This window comes from Argopecten irradians, chromosome 2 (assembly GCF_041381155.1).
Source record: "Argopecten irradians isolate NY chromosome 2, Ai_NY, whole genome shotgun sequence".
Lineage (NCBI taxonomy): Eukaryota > Metazoa > Mollusca > Bivalvia > Pectinida > Pectinidae > Argopecten > Argopecten irradians.
The window spans coordinates 50,696,093-50,705,691 of record NC_091135.1 but is presented as its reverse complement, the minus strand read 5'-3'; the positions used below and the strand labels follow the sequence as shown (position 1 = coordinate 50,705,691).

The 9,599-nt window shown below is 34.0% G+C and overlaps 1 long non-coding RNA gene across 1 annotated transcript; it reads right to left on the bottom strand.

The window, feature by feature from the left end:
- Positions 1-334: 334 nt before the first annotated feature.
- LOC138317015 (uncharacterized) lies at positions 335-3,930 on the bottom strand. Its single transcript, XR_011207697.1, has 3 exons — positions 3,731-3,930; positions 2,964-3,103; positions 335-2,055 (listed from the first exon to the last, which is right to left on the bottom strand). It is a non-coding gene; the product is annotated as an uncharacterized lncRNA (long non-coding RNA).
- Between the last annotated feature and the right edge of the window lie 5,669 nt (positions 3,931-9,599).

Below are 9,599 nucleotides of genomic sequence, written 5' to 3'. Positions count from 1 at the left end.
ATAAGCATCAGCTATGAGGGATATAAATAGTGTCGTTTGTTGTAATTGTCACGAATAAAAATTACGAAGAATGGCGGGGCACAATAGGGGTAATTCTTTACGAAATGTATAAGGGAACTTTAGCTGTCAAACAAACCAACTATTATATAATTTAGTGAAGCTGTTATGAATCATTTAAATCTCAGTATACCGAGGTATACAAATGCCGAAGTCACAATAAACTTCCATGCTCATCTGGTAGAAAACGAAATGGAGACTTATCCGACTGTACAGTGCATGTAAATGTTACATCTGTATGCATTATACTGTTATAGAGTTATATGTATATATTATAATTACCGGTAATAAGTGTAAGTAAGCACACTACACACAACTGTACATTCGCAGGAAATTCGGCCCCATTGTAAGTCTGGAGACTTATTTTATTATATGTATATGTGAGTAGAGGCATTACATATATACATATTTATTATCATATGCTAACTGATGTTTTACGCAATTCCATCAAAATTATCTCCCCCTGAATGTATTTATGAAAAGACAAGATATTAAGTTATGCCATTAATACATCAACAAAACCTGTACATTGTATTTACAAAAAAATGCCCTTTCACCCCATGTCTACATAAAATTTGAGTTACAGTTCAGATCAGATATATATTATAATATTACTCTAATACAAAAAGGGATGAAAGGGCAATTACCAATAAACATAATACATGTATAATGAATCTGTATTATAAATACAGTGTTGTATATGAATTAATTACAGTGGAAAAAATAGCAACACTATATACATGTACATGTATATATAGTTATAATATTCAAGTTAACATACAGGTATAAATATGAAAAAAAAATTAAAGAAAATTTTATCCTGCACAAGTAGGTGTGCTGTGTAATGTTCTACTTATAAAAAACGTAGCAGCTTGTGCTAACCACATCCTAGATATTTATAGTTATTTATGGGGAGTGATGGGTGAGTGCAGAATGAAATAAAATCTCTGTGAAAAAAACCCACCTGCAGTCGTCCTTGGAATCAGAATTGGACTGAGGCTTAAAAGATGACTGACCAATGAAAAAAGATACGCAAACGTATCGATCAAACTTGTGTCAAGGGTGCTGAACCGTGGGGTGACCACAACTCGGGCCTTGGCCTACCAGGCAACAAATATAAAAGCATATACAGTACCGTGTTTCTACAACGAAATATACATGTTTATTTATGTATATATACATACATGTATATATACATACATGTATGAGGGTATCTAATTAACCATTTTGAAACAAAATATACAAATCGATGGTTTTATTGTAGTGGATTAGCAGTGGTGGTGTGCTCATGATCAGTTAGTGAAGTTGTATGGTGTTTGTCTAGTCCAATAATCTGTGAGATGTATAATTTGACTATAGTGTATATATATGCCACATGATGGTTTCAATTCGACGCAGTGGCTGAGTGGTTAAGATATCAACATATTACCACAAGCCCACCTACTGTAGATTTGTAGTTCAATGTGGGGCAGTTCCACATACTGACTGTTTTTTCCGGATACTCCGGCTTTCCTTCACCAACAAACCTGCCTGTTAATCTGGCGTTCAACTAGAACAACCCAAACCAAACCAAATCCATATGAATGAAAGTAGAATGAAAAAGAAAAAAATAGATTACCAATTTTAGGTATGTAACAGGAGAGCGACCAGACTTGAATTCGAACCTGGGACTCTCCGAACAATAGCCGTGTGCTCTACCGACCGAGCTACCTGGTCACCAATGGTCGACCCAGTCCAATCCCTCTACAGGTATATATATATATATTGCTGTTCCTTGTTTTCTGCACCCATTATTTTTACATTGGCTATCACCAGTCTTTTTGGCAATCCTTTTCACTCCATCTGAATTATCATCGACATCAAGTGTTTCATCGCTTTCGAATTCTGTCTCATTTCTCTGTTTTCGTACTCAGACCAATTTCCAGGAACCCTTTTGAAGATATTAAACGTGGAGGTCCAGATATATGTATTTCATGAACTCCGGATATTACTGGTCCACTGAAATCAACATGGAAAATTTTTTGAATTACATATATTTTCAGAACAATTAATGGATGTAATCTTATTTCTCATACATTAAGATAACATGTCATATCAGTACTTTACATAGGCTGGACTTACACAATCTCTGATTTTGGTAAAAACAAGCAAATTCGTGGAATTTATATCCCAGCTTTCGTTAATCAAAGGCCGATAACTCTGCCAAAAAGGGTTAGATGAAAGTGTCAATCAAACTTGGCCAAAGCTCTGAGACATTAAACCATGTTACAAAGTTTTCGAGAAAAGCAAGTAATATTTGTGAGAGTTACTGAATAAAAACAGATGAAAATGGCATTTTTCATTATTCAAATGGCCATTACTCCGCCAAATAGGGTCCGGTCTAATCAAAGTCCTGATCGAATTTAAGCAAGGCCCTGAAATATTTATCCAGGTGCCCAATTTTCAAGAATATTTGGTAATATTTGTGAGAGTTATTGAACAGAAACTGACAGAAATGACATTTTCCATTAATCAAAGGGCCATAGCTCCGCCAAATACGGTCCGATGAAAGTGCTAAGCAAATTCATTCAAGCCCTTGGTACATTTGACCATGTGACCAAGTTTGAAGAAAATCAGTTAATATTTATTACAGTTATTGTACCGAAGTGGCAAAAACTGATTTTTTTTTTTATTTAAGCAAAGGGCCATAACTCCGCTAAATAAGGTCCATTGAAAGTCGCGATCGAACTTGGACGAGCCCTTTAAGTATTTAACCTTGTCACCTAGTTTGAAGAAAATTGGTTCACATTTGTTACAGTTATTGCACAGAAACAAAGTGTAACAGACAGACAATCTGACAAACCCAAATTAATATCCCCGTTTCGAAGAAAGTGGGGGGGGGGGGGGTAAAAAGTATCAATATATACCTTAAGCTATGAATTAATTGGTGCTGATGAATCTTCGGATGAAATTTCCAATTTTATACCATACAAAGACACATAAGGTGGTCTGAAGGTAGTCCCTTTGTCAGGTGTTGATATCATATTGGATGCAGGGGCCTGTCTCACTAGAAAAAACTTACATGTACATGAACAACTATATAGTATTGTAACAGGCTGAGAGTAGTGTGCTGCAGCAAGACCTGAACCTGTGACCCCTGACTTACTGGTCTGCCGCTCTACCGACTGAGCTAAAGGGAAATTCCCCCTAACGCGAAGGTAGAAGGCAACCGTATCACTATCCATATGTACAATAAAATCTGCTAAAGTATCGAATATGTACATAGATATTGTATTAATGTAAATAAAAAGATGTAGAAACACATGTAGCAAAATATATGACATTCAGTTGAAGTGATTATTACAGGGACACGCTAAAGAATTTAAGCATTCTATGGCTATACAATGTATATATTTTACATCTAAGAAAGTGTCACATCAATCACATTCAAACTTTATTGACATCACCATGCTCACTGTACGGTAGATTACCCCTAATCGAGCCCCACAATCTCTATCAATACACTGGTACTCGATGTTTTAATACACAATCTACATTGTCAGAGTCATTTCCACTCAAAAAGTAAATATATATCCACACTTATCGATACACGTGAGCGAAAAGCGATGATCACGTTATATATTTGCTGTAGTCATCAAGGATCTATGTCACTGTTAACGATAACGATACTCACATGGCGAGGAGGAAAGCTGCTAACTTCATGGTGGAACTTGAGGTATTCTCTTTCTTTCACCGAATTTCAACGTTAGATGTTTTCGCCGATAACCACTTTGCTTTCATTGCGTTGCTGTTGATATTCTAGTTTGATTTCCTTCTTCTCAGATGGCTATAGGTATGACGGCCTTCCACGCTTTCGTTTTGAAGTGGGGGGAAGCCATATTGTTTTTGTTTGTGGTCTGTTGCTTTTGTCACGCATGCGCTGACAACATTAAGTGGGCGGAACCTATGATTTTTAGCAGTACTGCCAAAAATCGAATTATTAATATTGTAATTTAATTACTTTTAAACGAGTAACTTATTTGCATCGTAATTAAAGAAAAGTTCATAACTTTTAATGTTTATTAATATATATATAACTCTGCTATATTCGCGTCACAACTAGTTACGGCACATATAACTTTAAAGTGTTCCATTGCTCAGTTAGCATTTTAAATTTGTTTTGACCAAATTTGAAAATCTGAATTCATTTCTTGTATTAAATGTTCACAGCACATTTCACCTCTTTATGAACCTAAGAACTTAAAATTGACAAAATACCCATTTGGGTTAAAAAGTTAACAAAGCGTATGTAATGTCTATGAATAAGTATGTCTTGCAGATTATATCTTTATCTCTATTTCATTTAGCAAATAGGCTAAAAAGCCTTTGTGCAAAACAAATACAGACATGACAATGGTAAACAGACTTTTCTGGAAAAAAGGATGTACACTATATATATATATATATATATAAATCAAAAAAAAAGAAAAAAAAAAAGAAATCAGCGAAAGGATTCACATAACAAATATATCAATTATCAAATAATATTGAATTTCTAACTTCATTTGCCTTGTGAAAAAAGATAGCTAAATTTTTAACAATGCTACTATTTTCTGAAGTCAAGAGATCTATAAATTTAGTCATATTAGGCCTCAACCAAAATTTCTTTTTTAACAGTTTTGATCTAATATCTACATAAATAGGACATTCCAAGATAAAATGATATTCATCTTCAATTTTTGCACAATTAAAACAATATCTCAAATCGACTGGAATTGGATTAGGCTTGTGCCACCGACCTGTTTCTATGTACAATCTATGTGATGATGTTCTAATCTTTGTTAGAGCTTTTCTATATTTTTCAATATTTACAGTATCGAGATAACTCTTATATCCAAATTCATTTGTAAACAATAAATAACATCTTGCCCTTGGCGAATCTACCAGCTCACTATGCCAGTTTTGTATAAAAATATCTTTAACTCTAGTTTGGAATAACTCTAAAAATACCTTTTCGTTTCCAACTTGTTGTTCTAACCAAACATAACCAAAACCATACGTACATAATAATTGTTTTACTAATTTTGCCCAGTTAATTATTCTATATGATTCAGCTTGTTGATAAAGTTCATCATAGACTGACTTCACCAATACATTTTTCTTATGATGGACAATATGTAGCCAATACTTAATTATCTTAAAATATCTCTTGAGTTTTAGTGGCAAACATCCTAATTCTCCGTAAATAAAGTTGTTCTGTGTCGAAGTTTTCACTCCAAGCAATCTTTTACAAAACCTTAAATGAACCTTTTCTACTGCCAACCCAGAGTGAAAACCCCACACTTCACACCCATAACTCATTACGGGACATACTAATTTTTCAAATAGATTATATCCATGTTTAGGTGAAAGGTTAATAAATTTTTGCAATTGTTTTTCCAGCTGAAAAAGTGATTTATTTCCTGTTCCTGCTAGAGTTAATTGGGCATCGGAAAATGACCCACTGGATGACAGTACTAAGCCCAAAAAAGAAAACTTTTTAACTATCTGCACCTCCTCCTCACCCAATTAGAATTTTAAATCTTGTGGTAATCGACCACCGTTTCTGAAAATCATGACCTTGGTTTTCTCAACATTTACTTTTAATTTCCATCTATCACAATAACCGTGCAGAATATCCAGACCCTTTTTTAATCCAGTACTAGTGCATGCCATCAAAGTGATGTCATCTGCATAAAGTAACAAATAATTTCAAAAAATTTATTGACACCCCTTCAAAGCCTTTTAAAATCAGCTCTTCTTCAAGATCATTTACATACATTGCAAAAAGAAATGGGGACAAACTTTCCCCTTGTTTTACCCCGGTTACACATTCGTACTCATCAGAAAGTTCATTATTAACTTTCACCCTAGCTTTAACTGATTGATACATTGACTTGACAATATCAAGCATCTTACCTCGAATTCCCAATTTCAATAACTTTAACCATAAGTTTTCCCTCACAACATAATCAAAGGCCTTCGAAAAATCAATAAAAGTACAATACAAAGTTTCTCTATTATTAATAAAACATGATATTAGGCCATGTAAAATAAAAATGTTATCAATCGTACTATCGGATTATAAGAAGCCATGTATTTTTTCATGGCAAACTTATTTTCTTGCGTACTTGTTAAAATAAAATCAGAATAGTTTCTGTGAAGTATTAAATTTGTCAAAACGATTGAAAAACGAAATATTTCCATTAACACAATTAAGGGGAAAGGACTTACATATTCTACTATTTGGTTTAAGAATGGGTTAACTGTCTTATCCTTATTCATTGATTTTGTCATTTACGCGAATACTTATACTTATGAGACAAGTAATTAAAAAAAGTGTTTTAATTTGTCGTGTGTAAGTCATAATAGTGAAATTCCGGTAAAATTACAATTTACGTCAAAGAGCAATCATTGACTCACAATATTTGTATATTTTTGATGAAAACTTACTTAATAGAAATGTGTTTTAGTTGCTAAAACTAGGTGGGATAGAATTTTTTGTTTCGGGGAACTTTACACTCTTTTGGCACATGCAGAAAACGAATTTTACCGATTTTTTGTCTGAAGCCCTTACTCGTTTAAAAATGGTCAATAGACACTCTGATTGATCCATATCGATATAAATTGTAATTCTCATATCCCGGTGTTAATTATTGACGTCAATAACTGTGTATAAATTGAGATGATTTTTGGTATGAAGATACTGCACTATTTTCCGCCAAATTTCACTCCCCTGAATATAAGGCTCTTAGTATATCAATAATAAAATTTCTATAAGTTGTTAAAACGTTTTTGATGACCCAATAATCTCCAGTCAACTGTAACCTTCCACATGAATCGATAACACAAAAAAGGTTATCTCTCTCTGTACCAAACAACAGCCTTAAACAAAACTAGAATTCGAAACAACTTAAAAAATATCTACTAAACTGAAAACCCAATTCCAGTTACACATTTAAACATACATGTATATCTTACCATGTAACAATACAGGTATTTTGATTTTTAAACCGGCGGGTAAGGAAAAGTAAACGTCGATATATTTTATGCTCCGACTTTCAGACACTCTCATTGGCTGATACATTGTCACGTGGAGGGCGATATTTAGCATATCGGCTCCATTTTTAGAAGGCATATTGACTCGATGTTTCCTTTTTTAGAAACACCGAGTCTATATTCCCTATTGTGACGCCATACTCGAGTCAATATTCCTATTGTGACGTCACTCCCAAGTCGATATTGCGATTACGACGTCACAATACGCCGCCAACGAGTTCTTCGGGAAGATGAAGTCGAGCCATTCTCCCTGCATTTCTATATTACTTAGCACAAAGCAAGCATTTAAAATAGTTGTCATATCTAATTTAAAAATTATAGTAGTTGTAGTTGTAGAATTTTAAAATTTTAACCTCGGGTATTCTACGCGGTTTATATGACACGTTATGGACCTCAATAAAGGTCCATAATTGATATTTATTACATAATCCGCCTTATCTCCAATGATTTAGCCCGTGTAATATTTTTGCGTATGTCCCTAGACAAGTGTAATATGACATGGCACGATTTTCATTGGCTGGAAATCCATTGTGACGTCAAACAAAAACAATTAAAATGACGTCAGGATATGTACGGGGAAGGTAGAGTAATATGACGGCCTCTGATTAATTTTCGGAATACATTTTGACGTGAAATGCTTTGTTATGTAGGTATTTGTACGTTATTCAGTTTTTCCTATTACATATAAAATTATACAGTGATAAAACCGATTTTAGTATCTTGTTAGTACAAAATATAGTAAAACGTTTAATCTTCAGTGAGACTGCAATATGATTTGAACAAACATCCAACCGCGTTTTCGGGGGATATTAAATTTGGGTTTTGTCTGTCGAAGATGCTTACCGGCCTTTAACTCCAAAACTGCTCTACTTAGCTCCATTAAAACCTCCTCTATATACGTATCAGACAATAGTGTCCTATAGGGCTGCAACGATACACCAGTACTCCGATACGATACGTATCGCGATACATGCTTCTCGATTCGATTATTTTCGATACGATACATTTGGTCTAATTTTATCATGCATTTCAAAGTATTTTTAGATTTGAATTTTAAAAAGAACAGATAATGCAACTATAAACTTACAAAAGACAAGGCAAATGCAAAGGTGACCATTGGTAAGGTTTAATAACAATAAAACATCAAAAACTTAAAATACAATGACTAGAGATCAGAGGTAAAAGAAAACTAAACAATGACTTAATTGGCACTTGCAAATTTGTAAAAAAAAATAAAAATTAAATAATTGAAACTACATTTTCATGTTTATCTTACTGAAGTTAGTAGTCAACATAAAATCAATTCAGACTTCAGAGACTACCTTTCAAGCAGACAGTAGCAGTCTTCAAGTTCCAGTGTATATCAAGTTCATGGATATGAGAAATACGACATTTATTAATTTACACTAAATCCTCTGGAATTCTGATGTTTCTTTTTATAAAGATGAGCATGTCAACTTGGTCTCATGTGAGACATGCTCTCTGGGTACTAACTAAATCTCCAGCAGTGCTAAACACTCTTTCACTGGCTACACTTGTTGCGGGTATCCCTAATACCTGTCTGGCTAGTCTTGATAAACAAGGATATTTCCCTGTCATACCCCTCCACCAACTCAGGGGATTTGACTCTAGAGGTGGACATACTTCTTCATTATAATTAGTAAGTTCAGTTTGAATTTGGTCATTTACATTAGGTGCTTGAACAACTGCAGTGATAAAAACATCCCCAAACAATTCACCAAGGATACTAGATTGCCTTTGATCATCTACTTTGATTTTCTTTACAGGTTGTTCGTCATGCCTTTTGCTTTCAGTGGTCAAACTTAGTGTAGGTAGACTATGTGGTGTACTCACATCAACATGGGGACTGAAGCTCTTTGATGCATCAGACTCATATGAAGGCTCTGTTTTTATTCCCAATGGAGCAGCTCCCTGCGGATGACAATATTATGATATTAAAATATTAAATTATAACTTGTTGTTCCGTATTTGCTGAAAGATATATTAGAGACTTATAATGAGGAAGGAGTATAAAACTATGTAGTGATAGTTACTTCATTTAGCTGTGTAAAAGGGTTCATTTCAAGCAGTTCCTGCGTTATAGAAAAAAAGATTTCCACTTTCTCCATCTCAGTTGAATATGGGAGACTTTTGAATCGTGGGTCCAGAACAGCACACATCAAACGAAATGCCTTCGTACTGGGATCTGTGTACCTATAAGTGAGAAATTGCTTATATGAATATGATATTCTTAATAAATTGTGAAGTGTATACTGTGTAGCTGAAATTAATTTTTCAATATTACTTGCAGACATTTCATATTTGTTTCATTTCTTTAACACATAAGTTTTTATATAAACTCATATTTACTTACCTGGAGTTCAAATCTTTCTTTATTGCAGTCTTCATTGCAGATACCAGGCGACTGTCAGATGGGAACTCTGCCAACTGTCTCAAAAGCATCT